Genomic DNA, 20,516 nt, shown 5'->3' with positions numbered 1-20,516 from the left:
TAAATTGAGAAGCTAATTTTAAATGCGACTAGAGCAATACCGATATTATGTGATGTTTCAGGCTGCATCCCACACAGCAAAGGAGTCCGTGGCGGACCCGCCCTCAAGCCGCCAGATCCGCCTGACTGTCAGATTCGTTTTCGCTGCGCTAACAGGATCAGCCCCGCCTCCAGGATCGGCCCAGCCTGCGGTTTTAATCGGCGGACCCAGAACGGATCACATACGGATCCGCACTTCGGACGCGCCTTAACATGTGCCCCGCCCCCTAACGCACTGTCACCTCGCGGACTCGCTACAGACGCTGGGCGGACCCGCTGACCAAACGCGCCTAATTTCAACTGTCGCCATCGTCACAGAATCATTCTCCGCTCTGTGGAAAAGCTAACCGGCAGGTCGACAAGCACAGAACACGGTAAGAATGGTTCAAATATGCTTTATTTGTACAGTTACTTAGCTGTAAAACATACCGTTCATACCGTTCAACATACCGATGATTTTATTTCTGAAATGATTGTGGCAAACGAAGTTAGCAAATTGTCATTAGCGTAGATTTGAGTAAAAATGTATTTGATTATTAATAACTTTGAGTAAAAAGCTATTTGGATGGTATATTCTTTCTGTCTGGGAGGTTAGGTGATTTAATTAACGTTAGCTGTCCGGATTTTTATCACACCCTGATCGCGTATTTTCTCCCCTCCAGTAACGTTAAAATGTCAGGCAATATTATCATGTTAGGCCTAACGTTACCCAACTTACGTTTTTCACTGAATTTCTGGTATAACATGTCCATTTTTGTTTACATTTTGACAGTTCCACCTCCCCATGTAATGTTGTTTCAAAAAAATAATTAATATTATATGATACTGTGTGTGTGTGTGTGTGTGTGTGTGTGTGTGTGTGTGTGTGTGTGTGTGTGTGTTCTGTTGCAGCTTACAGTTTGTTCAAGTGCCACCAGTCTTATTTTGGAGTTTCATCTTTTCCTGACATCAGAGTAAGTAAGATTTAATACTGTTCCAACTGGATTTGTTGTCAAATACTGACACTGGTCCACACTACAGCATTTAATACTGTACTGGTTTGGTTAGTTTGAGTCCATTTTTGTTTACATCATGACAAATATATTCTCCACCACCTCCCCATGTAATGTTGTTTCAGATAATTATTTCATATCATATTAAGATTGTGTGTGTGTGTGTGTGTGTGTGTGTGTGTGTGTGTGTGTTCTGTTGCAGCTTACAGTTCACAGTTTGTTCAAGTGCCACCAGTCTTATTTTGGAGTTTCATCTTTTCCTGACATCAGAGTAAAGTAAGATTTAATACTGTTCTAACTTGATTTAGCCAGATATGTTGTCAAATACTGACACTGGTCCACACTACAGCATTTCAATTGTCAAGGCTTAAAAAATTGCAAATTATCAACTTGAAGATGCAGCACTGGCCCAATGGGGCAGGTGAAAGTTCCTGCAACTGGCCCAAGTGTCTTTCACGCTGGCCCCGGGCCATCAGGCAGTCCTTATTGTCGAGCCCTGCTGTATAATTATTTTTGAAAACACTCAAAATTTTGGTTATTTTCCACAACTCACTAGTTGAAATGTGTATTTTGTGTTTCTGTTACGTTTCTTTTAGATAAAATGAATAGAAAAACTGTACCTGTCTCCAGCTCCACCTTAAGACAGTAAGTTCTTCAGCAACTTCACTGTAAGTTGACAGTTCATTGTTGATTCAATTGAGTTCAGTAAGGCCACATTTATACTGCAGGTCTTGATGCCCAATTCTGATTTGTTGACCATATCTGAATTTCTTTTATATTTTTGGACCAGCTTTTTTAATTTAAAAGTGACCCATATGCAATTACACCATACACTTGGTGAAATAACCCAAGGTAGACATACTGACCTGTTCTTGAAACAGGAAGTTAAATTTATCTGGTGCTGTTTGTTACTTCCTTCTCGTTTAAGGATGTTTGGTGCCACAAAATTGGTACAGTGATGGAGTTACCTATTGGCCAAACTACAAAAATGATGAGAGAGTGAACGGGGCAGTGAAAAATTCTAAGGAACCTGGACCTGACTGGAAAAAATATGATGCCAGAGTCATGTGGTATGCTATTTTCTTTTTAAATAATCTAAATGGCTTTTGTAAGCAAATATCAAAGTATTTTGCCAATATGTTATATGGGAAGAAAATCCTTTTAATTACATTCTCATATTGTTCTGTTGTCTATAGTTCTACTCTATTAATTTGAAGGTCTACTGAAGTTTAACATGTAGGCTATTTATTTTATAGATGACTACTTTGTGGCACAACAACTCTTGAAGAAAGCTCTAAATTGCAACACATCAGATCTACAGTCTGAAGAGGAAGAGGAGGAGATTCGGCCAAAAAGAAGGCCAAAGCCGATGTTAGTATACGTATATTATCCTTTATATTTTACATTAACTTTTTGGCCTCTATATTTTCTCAAAAACATAATTTAGTGTTTAGGATATGATGAACCCGACAACCACCACACGTAAAGCCAGCTGAAATATAGATAAATGGTTTCTCAGAGAAACCATTCTCAACCAATTACATTGATTTACAATTTAAGTTCTTAGGCCAGTGAAAATGTTTATGTAATTACATTTACATTTATGCATTTGGCAGACGTTTTTATCCAAAGCAACTTACATTGCATTTTAAGGTACACATTTACATTCTTATCAGTTCTTGCTTCCCCTGGGAATTGAACCCATGACCTTAGCATTGCAAGCGCCAACACTCTACTGTTTGAACTACAGGAAGGCTTTACATTTATTATTATTATTAATAAGAGTAATTAATAAGATGTTAACTGCTTGTTTTTTTCCACCCTAATTTATAGTCATTTCTTGGGAGACTCTGATGAGAGTGAGGAGGAAGATGCTCATAAAAAGAGGCAAACTTTTAACACAACCATCAGCTCCTGTTTTTGCACCACCACCTTTTATCCTAAGTAGCGGCACAGCTGCTCCACCTCCACCCATTTCTCCACCTCACTGTTCACAGAGACCAGCAGAAGAGCAAACCCCTTCTGCAAGCAGGGTCTACAGACCTACCTGGCGGGGGGGAAGATGTGGATCAGACAGTATTGCCTGCTCTGGTGAGCAATACCTCATTAGATACAAGACTCAAATAGAGTATATTTTGTCAGCTTTTTTATTTTTATGCATGCTTAGTCCTGTGTCAAATTTACTATTTAACTTTTATCATATTTAGTCAACCTTATCCTGTTTTTGTTTAGTTCTTTTTTTAGTCAACTAAACTTATGGGCATTCAAGTTTTATTCAAGGAAAACTTTTTTTTTTTTGTCACGCTGTATAATGGTTAAAATTATAAACACTTAGTCATTTTAGTTGAACTTCTGTTTGTGTTTGTGCCAAATTCTTTAGGGAGTCTATTAAAGTCTGTAGTTTTCTTATGTCTCATTAGAACTACAGAAACGCGACCCGATCTGGCAATCTTACATAGCGTGGTTATAGCAGATAAAGGACCGCAAAGCGGAGGCTGAAGTGCCTTTCACCCTGTTACGACTTGACATTATTTTAAGTTAAAAAAGGAATTATGTCTATCCTCTAAAAAACAACAACCTGGTAGCTTCAATGTGATTTCATGACATGTAATGAAAATCTGCTTATGTATTACAGGTGCTGTGAGAAAGAGCCATGTCTCCTGTGCCGCCACCGATGACGACATTACAAAACATGTAATCCGGTGGTTCAACCTGGCATCAGATAGGGGAAGCTCAAGGAGCCGGAGCCCCTGTCAGCAAACCTTGACCCAACAGTAGTGAAAAAAAATACTTTATCATTTTAGTGTAATGTTTTTCACTAAATAAAATGATGTTCTTGGTACAATTCATGGTTGATTTCATTTTTTTCTGTAATGTCTATTCAATGTATACATGAATAAAACTATTTAAAAAATTAGTAAATACATTTATAGTCTGTAATAACCTATTTTGTTATTGTTAGTTGGCTAAAAATTATTAATGTTTAATGATTCATGTTTTATTCAAAGGCACATACATTAATAACTATTCAAGCTTTTATAGAGCAGTCCAGTCTATCTAATGTTCGTCCACCATTAGATTTTAAATATATCTGTAGCTATAGTTTTGGCCAGATAATCAAGTGTGGGGAAAAAGTGGCATTGTAGACGGAATTTTATGAACGGGTCCAAAACGGACCCGGGCCGGGCATATGACTGGGTCCAAAACGGACCCGGAGCGGATATGCGGCTCATTCGCGGATCCAAAGCGAAGCCGGGGCGGATGTACCCATTTATGTACGGATACGCAAAGGGACCGCAGCGGTGTCAGACCGGATCCGCGAGCCGCCACCGCGGCGGATCCGGCGCGGTGTGCAAGTGGACGCAGTTTCGGATCCGCTTTCTGGATCCGTTCCGGAGTTCACTGTACCTCCGCGGCGGATGCGTTTCGTAGTCAGTTTGCTGTCTGGGATGTGTAACGTTAGGCTAAATATTGTCAGCTAAGTTAGTTTTTGATAAAAATAAATAAAAAATAAACCTCAGCATAGTCTGAGCTTTACAATGAGTGAACTGAGAACATTGTGTCTTTATACAGAGAGGAACTCGAACCACACTATGAAAACTAGGCTTTTGAATGATCGCGGGATATCGGCCTAACGTTACCGTCAAAATGATGAGTCATCATCATAATATGTTTTTGAGCTGGTGAGTAAAATTTTGCAAGCTTTTTATGTCTCTTTTAGTAAGTAAATACAAATAGCTAATAATATTGCTGTATGTGTGTGTTTCCCATTATCCAGGAATTTTGGGAATAAATTATCCAGCCACATGATCTTCAGTTGCGGTGAGTATTGTCATAGTAAAATACACGTGAAATAGAGGCAGAACATGTAAACTCTGCTCAAAGGCACACTGGTCCAAACCCTCCAGTCAAAATTGTACCTGTCTTCTTAATATGAGTTTTTACGGGCCTAGCTGACCCAAACATAAATGTCCTTTCAAAATGAAATTATTTTCAAACCTGTATGACTTCTGTGAAACACAAGAATGTTGGGAATAAAACAACATTGGAACCCATTTTATGGAAAAAAACAAAACAGCGAAGTCATTTCTCAAGATATCTTAATTAAGGTTGTACAAAATAAATTCATACAGTTTTAAAACAACATGGAGTACTGGTAAATAACGAGAGAACTCTATTTTTTGGATGAGCTGTTCTTTTTAGGACTTGTTCCCAGGGTCCTTTGCTAAATTAACCATGTTTTTTTATTATAGTAAAGTGTAGAAACAATGTTTTTATAATGGATTGATTACAATAATTTATTGCCATTTAGTTAGTGTAGCAAAACCATGGTTAATGTTAGTAAGGGTTCTCCAGATTTATATAGCCTAACACTTAAGGAAAACATAAAAAATGGTCCTATGTCACCCAGATCAATAGTCTGTTAACACACATTAACATTGTCCCAATGTTTCATGATAACAAAAGAAGAACATTCTACTTGCAACATTTTGAGCATATTTTGGGAATGTTGCTAAAGTTAAAGTTGTACAATGATCTCAATATAACATTGTCCCAATGTTTCATAAAAACAAAAGAAGAACGTTCTCTCTGTCACGTTAGGGAAATGTTTTGAGGATATCATTGAGAGATGAGATGTTGAATGTTCTTCATAAAACGTTCTTCTAATGTGACGAGTTAACACAATTAGAACATTTTACTTGCAACATTTTGAAAAAATAAAATAAAATAAACCTCAGCATAGGAGCTTTACAATGAGGGAACTGAGAACATTGTGTCTTTATACATAACATAAATGTCCTTTCAAAATGAAATTATTTTCAAACCTGTATGACTTACTTCTCTGAAACACAAGAATGTTGGGAATAAAACAACATTGGAACCCATTTTATGAAAAAAAAAAAAAAACAACAACAGTGAAGTCATTTCTCAAGATATCTTAATTAAGGTTATACAAAATAAATTCATACAGTTTTGGAACAACATGGAGTACTGGTAAATAACGAGAGAGAGTCTATTTTTTGGATGAGCTGTTCTTTTTAGGACATGTTCCCAGGGTCCTTTGCTAAATTAACCATGGTTTTTATTATAGTAAAGTGTAGAAACAATATTTTTATGGTGGATTGATTACAATAATTTATTACCATTTAGTTAGTGTAGCAAAACCATGGTTAATGTTAGTAAGGGTTCTCCAGATTTATATAGCCTAACACTTAAGGAAAACATAAAAAATGGTCCTATGTCACCCAGATCAATAGTCTGTTAACACACATTAACACACTTTTTACATTTTCTTAAGATCAAGCATTGGACCAATGTTTACGGAGCAGAACAGGCACCAACAGAGAAACAAGTCCATCACTAGTAAGTATCCACTGCATTTTATAAAACCGTAGTCAATTTTAAAGGCACAATGCCCTCCAAAATAAAAATGATCTCTTTTTTTCTCCCTCGTGCCAGATTTAAATCTGACTTTCTTTCCACAGAGATTTTTAGAAAAATTATCATTAAAGAGAATCATATAAAGAGAAATGTGGGAGGAGCTTGAATTTATTGCCTAGCCCTGTTTGTTTGAACCGCGAGAGCCGTCAAATCTTATGCTACTCCTACGTCATACATCGACAAGAGCCTTTTATAGTCTACACGTCGGACGCAAGCAACTTGCAGTTTTGCCCCCACCAACAACGCATAGTATTTCATACAACAGTGCGTCGTGTATCAAAAACTGGGACAACACATTTTGCTACGCATAGACGCATAATGGCGGCCGAAGCGTAGCGATGCGTAGCCTTGCAGGCGCATATATGCGTATCGATGCGTTGACTCTATAACTCTTTGGGCGTAATTTGACTTGCATATGGCTGTCTGCTGGAAGCTAGTTATTTAAGTCGATAAAGTTATAAATATGGTAGGGCTGGGGGAATTAACACGTTAATCTTCGCGATTAATTTAAGATGCTTAACGAGTAAAAAAAAATAACGCAATTAACGCAGCACTTTTTTTGCCTCGTTTTAATGACTTCCTGTTGCGGAAAAGGCTGCAAAATATGCCGTCCCGCCCCTCCGTGTTTGGCAATCAGGTTTTATTCTCGTGCAGCTTTCATGAGCGGGTCTTTTCCGCGCCGCGCTCTCCATTCTGTGTGTGTGTGTGTCAGCGCACTGACACACACACACACACACACACACACACACACCATTGAGCAAACATTGAGCTCTTAGCTCTGTCGTTAACGGCCCAAACGCTCCATGTACCGATCACGCACTGGAAAAGCAAAGTCATATAACGTGAAATTTCTCAGTAGTAGACTTCTGTGAAATAGCCCTACTGAGCTGGTATAGTCATGTGGCAACAATGGTAAAATTACCTGCTCTGATCACATGGTCTTGTAATAATAGCTTTGTAGGACTGTTTTATTTTGATAATTAGTAAAAAAAAAAAAATTATAATAATAAATTGTTAAATTGATTATGTTGATTGATTATTGAAAATAATAATATATTGATGTTTAATATTATTTTAATACAGGGCTATTTTCTGTTCCTTTTTTCCTTTTTGTTGTTTAATTAGGTTATTCTAAGTTTAAATATTGATGATTACAAGCTTGGGGGAAATGCAATTAATTGCATTTAATTAGCAAATTGTGTAAATAATCAGTTACTTTTTTTAATCGATTCCCAGCCCTAAAATATTAAATATGGATATGTTTCTTACGCGAGCGCATCACTTCGCTTCACCTTTCGCCTTTATTAACCTGCCAGAGCCGTGTGGAGTACTTTTATCATGGATGGATGCATTTTTATGGACTTGAAAAAATCCCACAGGGAGCTACAGAATAAGAAATCTTTGAAGTCCACTTTTTTTTACTGTTTCCATCAGTAAAATTACAGTTTTTTTTTTTCTCAGAATTGTGAGGCAGGAACACAATTGCAAGAAAATATCAGAATTGTGAGCTGTCTTTTTTACTCCCCTCAGAATTCACCCTTCTAGGGAGTTTGATTGACAGGTAATTATTTTTTACATTTTTATTTTACAAAAAATATTTTTTTCTACAAAAATTACACAAATTAAGCGTTGAGACTTTGTTTCATATCAAAAGTAACCTGCTCTGTCTTGTCTCGGCGTTAGGACGTTTCAGCGTTTTTTCTTTGATCCGCAATGTATTTTTCATACATGATGTGTGGCGTGAGAGCGCCATGGCTTGTTGGACATAGCAACAGTAACTAAAGGGGGCGGGTCTTTGCAAATTGCATTAACCATGGCTGCCTGTTAATTATCACTGGACTACTTCGCTCTCGCATCTCCCAAAAGTAATTTTTTTTTGTTTTCTTGATTCCATTTTAAAGGTTTAATTAAATTGCTATAACCAATTATTTAAAATGTAATGATTTAAGCAAAACTTTCTTCAAAGGTTAAACCAAACTTTTATTTGACGGATTGCCATGTAGACCTTTGAGTCTCTCTGTGTTTTATGATATGATGATAGTTTTTCTCAAATGAAGCTAAAATGCTGCTGAAGTGACTCTCAGAGCGGCTGTATTGATGAAGTGCATTAATGTTCTCATATAGAAAAGACAGCAAAAAAAAAAAAGGCAGAATTGCTTTTTTTTCTCAGATTTTACTAATTTATCCTGTGATTCTGACTTTCAAACGGCCAATTGCGAGTTTATATCTCGCACTTCTGAGAAAAAAAGTTTGAATTGTGAGTCGCAATTACCTTTTTTAAAAATTGTATTCCATGGCGGAAACAAGCTTTCATATGCACAGACAGTAGCTCACATTTAACATGCAGATTGTGCGCACACAGAAACCTACTGGAGCACAGAAAGTTAGTGTCAACAGTGTATTATATATTGCACATATATTTCTTTCTGCTTTTGAAGTAACTAAAACTTACAGCTTAGCTAATAGCAAAGAGACGATTCACAGGTATGATTAAATCACACTAGAAATTGTTCTATCACCAATGCATTCAAATGCAGTGCTACTTTATCTGTATCTGATTTAAAACAAGCAGAAATCTGTAAGAAATGTAACAATCCATAGACAATATAACTGATGAAAATGAGCTGTTACATCAGAGCAAAAGCATCGTGGGCAGTGCTGTGACATGCTGCAGCTGTGCTCAAGGCGACCTGAGTTCGAGGTTCACACTTCTCAAGCCAAGTTTGTAGTTTGTTAAAATAATTTAGCCTCTAGTTGTGTTATTAACATGTATATAATGAATTAAGTATATGTTTTAAATTACAGAAACAAAATAGATACTCATAAGGTATCATATTTATACTTTTAAATAAACTAATCTAATTAATTTCTGATTGATAATTAGGCTGGCTAATTTTGAAAGTTTTCAAAGTCAATATTGCTTGTGATCTTAATATGTAATATGTATTTGTATTATTTTTGTTTACACTGTTGCATGATCTTCTTTTATAGGCTATGAGGAAAAACTCTACCATGCACACAGAGAATGGAGCTCAATTCTGCTAACTGGGATAGCAGCTGAAAAACAAGAAGAGAAGAACAGTAGAACACCTATTAATGCAGATGACTTTATTATTTTTCTGCAAGAACCAAGACAACCAAAGACTGATGATGAGCGCTCTGAGCAAACAGCAGTCAAGACGTATGATTGCACATTGGACTTTACTGAGTTCTTCATATAATGTTGGGCATCTACTGTTCGCAGAACTGCCACGCCATTCATAAACCTGTTAGATTTTTGTTTTATTTTAGAGATTAATAAAATTGTATGTTTTAACAAGAGAACATTTTGGGAACAAAAATAAAACTTCCCACTAAAAACTTTATAAGAATGTTAAGTAGTATTTTTAAGATTATTTTTAGAGAATGTTATCCTAACTTTTAGAAGAACATTCTAAGAATAAAAATAAAACTTCCTGCTAAAAACTTTATAAGAATGTAAAGGGATAATGTTCTACAAATGTTATGATTAAACCTTTATAGAAGGTCATCACAAAACATTTTTAGAGTGTTCAGAGAATGTTATCTATACCTTTAAGGAGAACATTCTGGGAACTTAAATAAAACTACTCAATGAAAATGTTATAAGAACATTAGGGAATAATGTTTTAACAATGTTATCATTAAACATTTTTAGAATGTTTTTAGAGAATGTTTTCCTACCTTTTAGGAGAACATTCTGGGAACTTAAATAAAACTACCTGCTAAAAATGTTATAAAAACATTAGGGAATAATGTTCCAATAATGTTATAATTAAACATTTTTAGAATGTTTTTAGAGAATGTTTTCCTACCTTTTACGAGAACATTCTGGGAACTTAAATAAAACTACCCGCTAAAAATGTTATAAGAACATTATGGAATAATGTTCTAACAATGTTATCATTAAACATTTTTAGAATGTTTTTAGAGAATGTTTTCCTACCTTTTACGAGAACATTCTGGGAACTTAAATAAAACTACCCGCTAAAAATGTTATAAGAACATTAGGGAATAATGTTCTAACAATGTTATCATTAAACATTTTTAGAATGTTTTTAGAGAATGTTTTCCTACCTTTTACGAGAACATTCTGGGAACTAAAATAAAACTACCCGCTAAAAATGTTATAAGAACATTAGGGAATAATGTTCTAACAATGTTATCAATAAACATTTTTGGAATGTTTTTAGAGAATGTTTTCCTAACTTTTACGAGAACATTCTGGGAACTAAAATAAAACTAGCCGCTGAAAACATTATTCGAACATTTCAAGATAATGTTCTCAGAACATTTTTAGAACAAAAAAATTCTAGCTGGGATCCCTCCTCGTCTCCTCTCTCCTCCGTCCTCCATCCTATGACCCGGAAACCGATCGAGTACAGCCATCTTGAAGGACATCTCAATTCTCTAATTTCACCGCAAGGAGTCGAGGATCGAGGAGTTAGGAGGCTTCCTGAGGAGTCATGAGCGAGGATACACGGAAGGATCCTATGCGGAAGAGTTTTATCGACTTAAACGTGACGCACGTCTGAATTCTCCTCCCCCTTCACATCGGTCACAATCATTTTGATTTATTCTTTACCTTTGCAGTTTATATAAACCACACATCTCACATATTTCAACAGGGCATCTTTCTTTATTATTATTTATTATGAAATTCTTAAATAAACAAACTTCAACAACATAAGGGCAGATCCTCTGAGCGCTGCTGATGACGCGATGAAGTGACGCTCGAGTGATCAAGGATTCCAATGTATAAAAAAAAGCTTTCATTCGATCCCTCCGTCCTCGCGTCTTTTCCTTGCAGCCTTCCCTCGCATCCTACAGGGAGCGGAGCTGAGACGCGAGGAAAGGATGCGAGGAGAGGAAACGAGGATGCACAAATAAGAATTGAGAAGCACCCACTGCGTCGTCGTCATGACGACACTTTGGGGAACGCCCTTAGCGTAGCGCGTCTGAAGCATGATTGAAATCTGGCACAGCAGCTAGGACCGCTTGGCGGAAGCCTTCTTTGCCTGAAGGATGGTCCTCAGATCAATCTTAGGCTAAGAAGGCTTGCCGCGAGAGCGCAGTCTCCTTTGCCAGGCTCCCTCGGGAGGGGCGCGGGAGGCGACACTCTTTTTGCACCTGTCGGTGCGAGGCTCAACATTTTAATTCCTCAAAATTAAATGCAGCCAAAAACACTAGATATGTGAAACACGGTCTGGATGGTAGGCTGAATTAAAATATCGTCGCTATTCCGCGAGGCGGAAACCTCGTATGTCCAAATTTGGTCAATTTCATATTTTTTCACAAATCGATGCTGGTCAGTCCCCACGTGATTCTGTTATTTTTACAAATTTTTAACCAATCTAAAGTGTTGAAAATAGCTTGAGAGCAAATCTCGTAACTCCATTGGACACTTCAACTGTCTGAGAATCCTCGTAACTGCACCTCTTCTTCACTCCGCGGCGGGATCTCACGCGGCATAATCCGGCATTTTGTCTCCTCAGCATTGAACGTCGCAACGATAAGAAATCCTCGTCGAGCAACACGTAAAGCAAGCCTTAACTCTGATTTTATCTGTGTTAAACTATGATATCAGTTATTGATGTATTTTAAATGTCTACGTATTATAGGCTTATTATTACTAGGCTTATTATAGCCTACGTGTGCATTGTTTTAAAATGTACTTGAATTGAAATAAATGTTTTGGATACCATTAAATTATTGTTTTTATTATTATTTTACTGACTCGAAGTTGGCACTGTGCATGTAAAATACCCCAAGTAAGTTAGCAGGTTTTATTTATGGGAGAAAAAGGGTCTGTCTAACGTTACTGGCGCCAGTAAGCTATCATTGCATAACTCTGTCTGTTTTTTTAGACAATAACGAGTGAAGATAGTTAGGTTAGATACATTTGAGTAGGCTTGTTTTGTTAAAAATCGATTGCTGTAATGCTTTGGTGCAGAAGGAAGCCTGTGAGCCACGGTAAGTTTGCATGCAGATTAGGCAAATTTCCGCCTATTAGACAGCCTATTTACCTCATCGTTTTTTGTTCTGCTTCACGTATAGCTCTTAAACCTTTAAAATAGAGTTTAGGAAGATGTATGTAACCACAGTCGTTAGCTTTGGTAACTATTGAAGCCTTTTCTCTTGTCAAGAGGCTCAACGCGACCGCCGACTTTTTGCGTGCAGATTAATTTCCGCCTATTTTAGGCAGCCTATCTTGGTATTGCGCACTCATATCTCTTAAACGTTTAAAATAGAGTTCAGGAAGATGTATGTAACCACAATCATTAGATTTGAATAGCTCTTAAAGCCTTATCTCTTGTCAAAAGGCTCATCGTAACCGCAGACTTTGATGAACACTGCTGGCAGCAGCGACGTCTGTGTCCGTACCATTCTAATCAATGACAGCGTAACCTCTGATCTCCCTGCTCCCAAGTCACAAAGCTCGTATCTCCGATTAAACATGATTTTGGGGAAATATTGTTTTAATGTTGGTATACAACAGTATATGATAGCAATATAAGTTAGAATACCAACTTTAACGATGTTTAATAATTAAAAAAATATGCAGTTTTTTTAATTTCCTGAAAAATAATGATTTTGGAGATACGAGGATTCCGCCCGACAGCGACGATATCTAACTTCTCAAAGTCAGATAATATTCCATCATTTTAATTCCATATAATTAAGTGTAGCCATAATCACCAGGCAATACTGTTTGTTTAGTTTAATATTTATTTATATGGTTTCGTAATCTACGCGCTGCCTCGGCAAACGCGAGATTCGAGCCATCGGTCACAATAGCCTATATCGGTTTCATCCCTCGAAAAGAAAGTCAACAGGTGCGAGGTTGAAACATCCGACAGCGCACGGCTTTTTTCTATGCACGCGCGCCGAGATATTTCTCAATGAACACTGCCAGCACCCTCAGGAGCTGACTGTGAATGCCTCGCACCCAAACAGTATTATTTCACAGATCGCGTGTGTCCCTTTTATAGCAAACTCGTAATCTACGCGCTGCCTCGGCAAACGCGAGATTCCAGTCGTTCACAATTGGCTTTTATCTCTCGAGAAGAAAGCCAACGGGCGCGAGGCTGAAACACCCGGAACGCACAGCTGTGTGCGTCAAGATATTTCTCAATGAACACACAGCCAGCACCCCAGGAGCTGACTGTGCATGCCTCGCACCCACACAGAATCTTTTTTGCAGAGTAGCCCCGTAATCTACGCGCTGCCTCGGCAAAATGCGAGACCCGAGCTACTATAGATTCTGTATTGCAATGCAGACATTTAAACTACGCGCTGCCTCGGCAAACGCGAGATCAATCACAGAATCTTATTGCAGAGTAGACCCGCAACCTACGCGCTGCCTCGGCAAACGCGAGATCCGAGCCACTAGATTCTATATTGTAATGCAGACGTTATTTGGGACAATTCTTATAGGAGAAACAACACCAAATAGGACAAACAGTTTCACACAGAGCGCTTGCTGAAGAGCAAAAAGCTAACGTGTGTTTGTGCCGGCGTCCCTTTGTATCTTCCGGTTATGCCGTCATCTACTACGTCATGATGCAGCAGCAATCAGGATTGGACAGATTTCATTCATGCTTCAGACGCGCAACGCTAAGGGCGTTCCCCAAAGTCAGTGCGAGTTCCCTTGAAGGGGAACTTGGGGATACATTGACATAAAATTAGTGGTGGGCCGTTAACGGCGTTAACGTGAGACTCTTATCGCGCGATAAAAAAAATATCGCCGTTAATCTATTATCCAAGTTGGGTTGGAAGCTGGCTAATACTACACAAGCAATGATGACGCAATCTACCCGCGGCCGCGAGGAACACCCGCCTGCAACGCATCATATTCGTCGTTGAAGTATTACTCGACAGAATCAGAGGTGGTTCAGAACATCTTTACTAGGGCTTCACATGTTCAATACAATAAACTCTTCCGACCCACGCACACTGCGTATTACGTATTACAACATCCCCCCTGTTTAACATAAGTGTGTAAACACCTCAGATAACCAATACAACAACAAGATTTCTTTTTTTTTTTTTCAGGGTGCACATTATAACTATAATGAACAATAACAACCTGTTTGGTGGCTATGTGCGCAAAATACACATTTAGTCCATATTTGGTATTCTTTTTACTGCTTGACTATTACTTCAGCTTTACACAAAGTCCTTGTATTGGGCTGGCTTAAAAATGACCCGTCCAGACCTTGTGCATGTTGGTCTTCTTGTTTCAGTACCTGTATTGTCTGTTTTTGTATCAAGAGGTTGTGTGATTTTGTTCTCATCTGGATTCTTGTGACTTTGTTCAACCACATCTTTTTGGGGTGTTTCAGCGAATTGCACCTTTTTCAGGATTTTCTGTGTTTGTGGAGCGTACATTTCACGAAGTTGGCTCCTAGTGCGTCTAACTGTGTTTCCATTTGGTGTTTGGATCAGGTAACTTCTCGGCTCCTTGCATCTTTCCACAATAGTTCCTGGGTGCCATGTTTTCCTCTCCTTGTCCAGCACTCTCACACTCTGTCCACGAAACAATGGTGGTAAGTCTCTACCGCTACATTGGTCATGGTGTGTTTTCATCCTTGTAATCCTTCTTTCCAGGTGTTGTCTGTGTTCCAGTTTACCTGGATCTGCATGGCTTGGTAGGAGTGTGGTGATTGGTCTGCCAAGGAGTAATTCTGCAGGGGATGGTAAATCACTGTCAATGGGTGTCGCTCGCACCTGCATTAGAGCCATTTGTACATCTCCTTTGTGTTGTATTGTTTTTTTGATGATGGATTTGATGTGTCGCACATGTCTTTCAATAAATCCATTGCTTTTTGGGTAGTGTGGTGAACTTGTGATGTGTTTTATTCCCCAATCAGTTATGAGTTTCCTGAAAGGTTGTCCTGTGTACTGCGGTCCGTTGTCTGTCATTATTTCATCTGGTCGACCAAATAAAGACATGTAACATTGCATTTTTTGTGCCACTGCATGGCTACTTACTGGTATGGGCATTTCATCAACTAATGGGTACTTGGAATATCTGTCCACAGTAAGTAGGTACTGATGGCCATGGATCTCGAATAGATCCGACGCCAGGTATTGCCATGGCTTTGTGGGTGTTTTGTGTGGAATGATAGGTTCTTTTGGTTGTGCATCTTGGTGTTCTGCACAGGTACCACAAGATCTGCACATTTTTTCAATGTCTGTGTTTATCTTTGTCCAATATACACTTTCTCTAGCCAACCTGCGTGTCTTTTCGATACCTTGGTGGGCTGCATGGAGTTGAGTCAGAATGTCGCTGGTCATGGATTCTGGAATAAGCACTTGTCTGCCCTTAAATACAACTCCAGCTTCTATGGCGAGTTCATCTCGGAAGGGCCAATAGCTGCGTAGATCTTTCGGTAAGTCTTGAATTCTGTCTGGCCATCCCTGATGGATGATTTCTTTCAGCGCACTGAGCTTGGGGTCTTTTGCAGTCTCAGTTCTGAGAATCTCTTGTTTGTTTGGTGAGAAGTTTATAATTGCAACAGTATGATGCTCAGGGTCTTCAAATTCGGTATCCAGCCCATCAATGCGTTCATCAAGTTCAATGTCTTCATTGTTTTCGGGGTTTGGCAGGCGGCTGAGAGTGTCAGCTAAAATCATTTGGCATCCAGGACGATACACGATGCTGTAGTTGTATCCCTGTGTTTTGATCAGCATGCGTTGTAGCCTGGGAGGAGCAGCATGCAGAGGCTTTGTGCATATGGTGACGAGAGGTTTGTGGTCCGTTACAACGACGAATGATTTGCCATACAAGTATGTGTGATATCTCTGCATACCATACACAATAGCAAGCATTTCTCTTTCAATGTTGCTGTATCTTGATTGACATTCAGTTAGTGTCTTCGAACCGAAAGCAATGGGCCTGTTGTCTTGCACCAGTGCTACACCAATGCCTTTCTGTGATGCATCTACCTCCAGTGTTAGGGTGGCTGCTGGATTGTAGTACTTTAAGCAAGCATCAACAGTCACTGTTGTCTTTAGGTCATCAAAGCATTTCTGATAATCAGTGTCCCACACCCATGGTGAGTCATTTTTCAGTAATCCTCTCAGATTGTGGGCTTTATCAGCAAACTTTGGTATATAGGGTGACAGGTAGTTTAGAATGCCCATGAATCGATGAAGGTCATCTTTGTTTTGTGGCGTTGGCATTTTTTGTATGTCATGGATTTTGGCTGGATCTGGTCTGATGCCTTTGTCTGTGTACAGGTTGCCAAAAAAGGATATGCTCTGCTGTTTGATGATGCACTTGTCACTGTTAAACACCAGGCCTGTTTCTACAGCTCTTTCCATCAGGCTTGTCAGATTCCTGTCGTGATCCTCCTCGTCAACTCCACAAACTGCAACGTCGTCTGCTATGCTGATTACACCATGAAGACCTTCAAGAATTTGGTCCATTTTGGCTTGGAAAAGGTCTTGGGACACACTGAGACCAAATGGTAAGCGTCTCCAGCAGTATCTGCCAAAAGGAGTGCGGAACGTGGTTAGAATCTGTGACTCCTCTTCAAGATGTATCGACCAGTATCCGGCTTTTGCGTCTAGCTTACTGAACACTTTTGCGTTTGCAAATTTTGGGTTTAGTTCTTCCACAGTTGGAATTTTGTGAGGGCACCTCTTCAGGCTTGCATTTAATTTCTGAGGATCTAAGCAGATTCAAAGTGATCCGTCTTTTTTAGTGCTGAAGGCAAGACTAGAACACCAATCTGTGTGTTCTTCTATTTTTCGCAGGACTCCTTGATCGACAAGTTTGTTCAACTCATCTTGAAGTTTGTCCTTTATGTGGATACTGCATTTGCGTGGTGGGTCGATGAATGGATTGGCACCTTCCTTCAGGATGAGCTTTGCTGTGCCGTTGAAGCTGCCAATTTTGTCAAATTGGTCTGGGTATTGCTCTCTTAGTTCTTTGATGCCTTTTATGTGTTGATGGGTACTCACTCTTGTTTGTCGTTCTCCATGTCCCTTGTTTTCTCTTTCAGTCATCGCATCAACGTTTACCGTTACGAGGCTGAGGAGCTCACTTGTGGGTAGTCCAACCATGGCTGGTCCAGGTACATCAACGACATAAAACTTTGCATCTATCCATCTGGACTTTTTGTGTTGGCATGGCATGTTGATGGTTCCAAAGCAGGGAATCACATCACCAGTGTATGACGTTAATTTTACATTGGATGCTGATTTTAGATGTTCCATGCTTTGTGGTGATGCACCATACATCTGTTTGAATGTACGCAGTGGAAGCGTGTTTCCAGATGCCCCCGTATCTATTTTCAGGCGAAGCGTGTACCCATGTCCTTGCAAGAGAGGTGGTTTAATATTCAGAGTTGTGTATGCCTCATCTCTGGGTGGTTTCACATGGATGCTATACATGCACTTAGAACTGATGGTGATGGAGTAAAAGTGTTGTTGGTATGTATACTCATCGTCTTTAGTGCTGTCTACAGTGCTAATGCTGGACTCGTCTTTGCGTTTGTGTTCTTTCCATGGGCGAGCTTGGCTTTGGTATCTGTTGCGTGTTCGTGACTTGCTTCTTCTGCGCTGGCTGGATAGCTCTCTCTGTCGTCTGTTCTTTTTACAGCACTTCGCCCAGTGGCCTCTGTTACCGCACATAGAACATATATCATTGTATGCAGGGCACTGCCTTGGCTTGTGGTTTGTGTTGCAGTTTTGACACGTTCGTCCTCTTGTTACAACATGGACATTTTCAGTCTGTGACATACCAAGTTGTTGTATCTGTTCATTACCAGCTGCTAAGGCTTCGTACTTTCGCCCTTCTGCTAGTACTTCGGCAATAGGGTGACCTTTAGGTTTGCTGTATAGGTCATTTCTTAAAGCATCAAAAGGAGTACTGGCAATGATAAGTTCGACTAAGCGTTCATTGAGCTCATCGTCAGTGAATTGGCATTTCAGTGCTAAAGTTCTGGCTCTAGTCACAAAGTCATCAATGCTCTCATTTGGCTTTTGTCTATATTGCATGAGGTGGAGCCTGTGGATTCTGAAGTTCACATTAAGCTTTTTAGCTTTAGTTGTCCTTCAAAGAAATTCCCCAAGGTGTCAGGCTCTCTCTTATTTGCATCACTAAGCCCACTTGCATTTAGTCGTTTTAATCCTTCATCTCCAATTCCTCTACATATTTTCCTAGCTTGTTTTCCTGCATCCGTTATTTCTTCATCTTCCAGGTACAGATTCATTTTTTGTTTAAATAAAGACATTGCTTCATTTAGATCGGGATCAGACCAGTTCATCATTGGTAGATGTGCTGCCATTTTAGCGCATTTATCTTGTACTCACGTTAAAAGTGGTTGTTCTTTTCCGTATTTTGTTGAATTATCTGGACTGATAAGCAGTTATCACGCAGACAATGCTCTTTTACGACCCCACACGTCGCGTGTACAAGAGAGCGCGTCACGGAGTGGTCTCCCGCGGCATTCCACACAGCCATATGTTAAACAGACTGAGCTTGCGGCATAATTTCCTCGCTTCACTGGTCACGAACACTCCCGCGGATGATACTATAGTTGTTTTACCGCTGCCACCATGAAGTATTAATCGACAGAATCAGAGGTGGTTCAGAACATCTTTACTAGGGCTTCACATGTTCAATACAATAAACTCTTCCGACCCACGCACACTGCGTATTACGTATTACATATTACAACAGTCGTCATCTTAATTAAACACGGCTGAAAGTGAAAGCTGGTGAAAAACATCGGTGCAACGAGCAGCAGCAAACTATATAGACAGAGTGTGTGGGGTTAACAGTTCGGTAAGTCTACCACCTCAAATTCAAAACGAAACATATCACTGAATACCAGCGGGCGCGTATTATTCCCAATATATCTCAGTGGTGTCGCACATAATCTCTGTCTGCGCCCGATTTTAAGAATCGTTGTTGTGTTTCTTTTTAACTGAAAAGACATCAGTTAGACAATATTCTAATTTTAAATTTGGGGTTTCATAAGCTCCAAGCCATAATAAACATTAGACCTACTTAAGTCTCTGCAGCTAGTGTACTTAAATTTTATTTATCTGCAAAATTATGTTGTATACTTACAGTTTTGCACAATATATGTTCTCAAAAGTACATACACCCTTTAAAAAAAAATACATTTAGCAGGGTCTGTGTAACCTGTTCTAAAATGGTTTTATTATAATATATATCGTTATCGCAAGAGGCTGCAATGTAGGCCTATATCACAATATGAATTTTAGGCCATATCGCCCATCCCTAATTGATAGCCTATAGTAGTTGATAATAATAAGGCCTACCTAATGTTGCCTACGGACGGTAACAGTACAGTAGTAACTTTTACAGTCTATGAGTAGAACAGCTTTCTCAAGCAGTTTGTGATGCATTTTGGAAACAGGAGATGAGCCCCTGGTCTAATGCGCCACCTGGCTTGAGAAACCCGCTCTCAAAGACTTACTTTTATAGACATTATTTGGGTAGCACACATATTCTGAATGCCTTCGGCAGAATTCAAATGAGCCATTTTAATCCAGATTAATCTAGATTAATTTCAAAATTAATCTAGATTAAAAAAATTAATCTATGCCCACCTCTACATAAAATATAAAGTAAAGAAAAAAATACAGAGAAATAACAATGACATCTCACCCAGTGAGAAAAATATGATCATAATTCTTAAGGCACTTGTTGTTCTTGTTATTAATGATTTAAGAGATTTTACAATAAGGAAATCTCAGCGATAAAGATATCAAATCTATTGTTTTTATATATATATATATATATATATAGAGAGAGAGAGAGAGAGAGAGAGAGAGAGAGAGAGAGAGAGAGAGAGAGAGAGTGAGTGTGAGTGAGTATTGGGACATCTGTTTTTGTGAATTTTTTTTTTTTTGCAATGCAACACAGAAATTAAGAACAAGATCAATAGCATAGTCACTCCTAGAAAAATAAAGAAATATCTGTCAATGAAAAGTTTAAATCACATTTTAACAACACTGACGCGCTGCGCAAAAACACTACGTG

At 38.9% G+C, this 20,516-nt stretch overlaps 2 long non-coding RNA genes across 2 annotated transcripts; both read left to right on the top strand.

Annotated features, from left to right (window-relative positions):
- The first annotated feature begins 915 nt into the window (after positions 1 to 915).
- Positions 916 to 2,496, top strand: LOC308704079. Its single transcript, XR_014031765.1, has 5 exons — positions 916 to 991; positions 1,233 to 1,306; positions 1,627 to 1,675; positions 1,959 to 2,100; positions 2,287 to 2,496. It is a non-coding gene; the product is annotated as an uncharacterized lncRNA (long non-coding RNA).
- A 2,151-nt stretch (positions 2,497 to 4,647) lies between these two features.
- LOC308703918 lies at positions 4,648 to 9,538 on the top strand. The gene is made up of 4 exons (XR_014031752.1): positions 4,648 to 4,713; positions 4,809 to 4,852; positions 6,330 to 6,394; positions 9,464 to 9,538. It is a non-coding gene; the product is annotated as an uncharacterized lncRNA (long non-coding RNA).
- Positions 9,539 to 20,516: the final 10,978 nt, after the last annotated feature.

The sequence above is a fragment of the Scardinius erythrophthalmus genome (genome assembly GCF_964197995.2).
Source record: "Scardinius erythrophthalmus genome assembly, chromosome: 16".
In the NCBI taxonomy this organism is placed as follows: domain Eukaryota; kingdom Metazoa; phylum Chordata; class Actinopteri; order Cypriniformes; family Leuciscidae; genus Scardinius; species Scardinius erythrophthalmus.
This window is presented reverse-complemented; position numbering and strand designations above follow the sequence as displayed.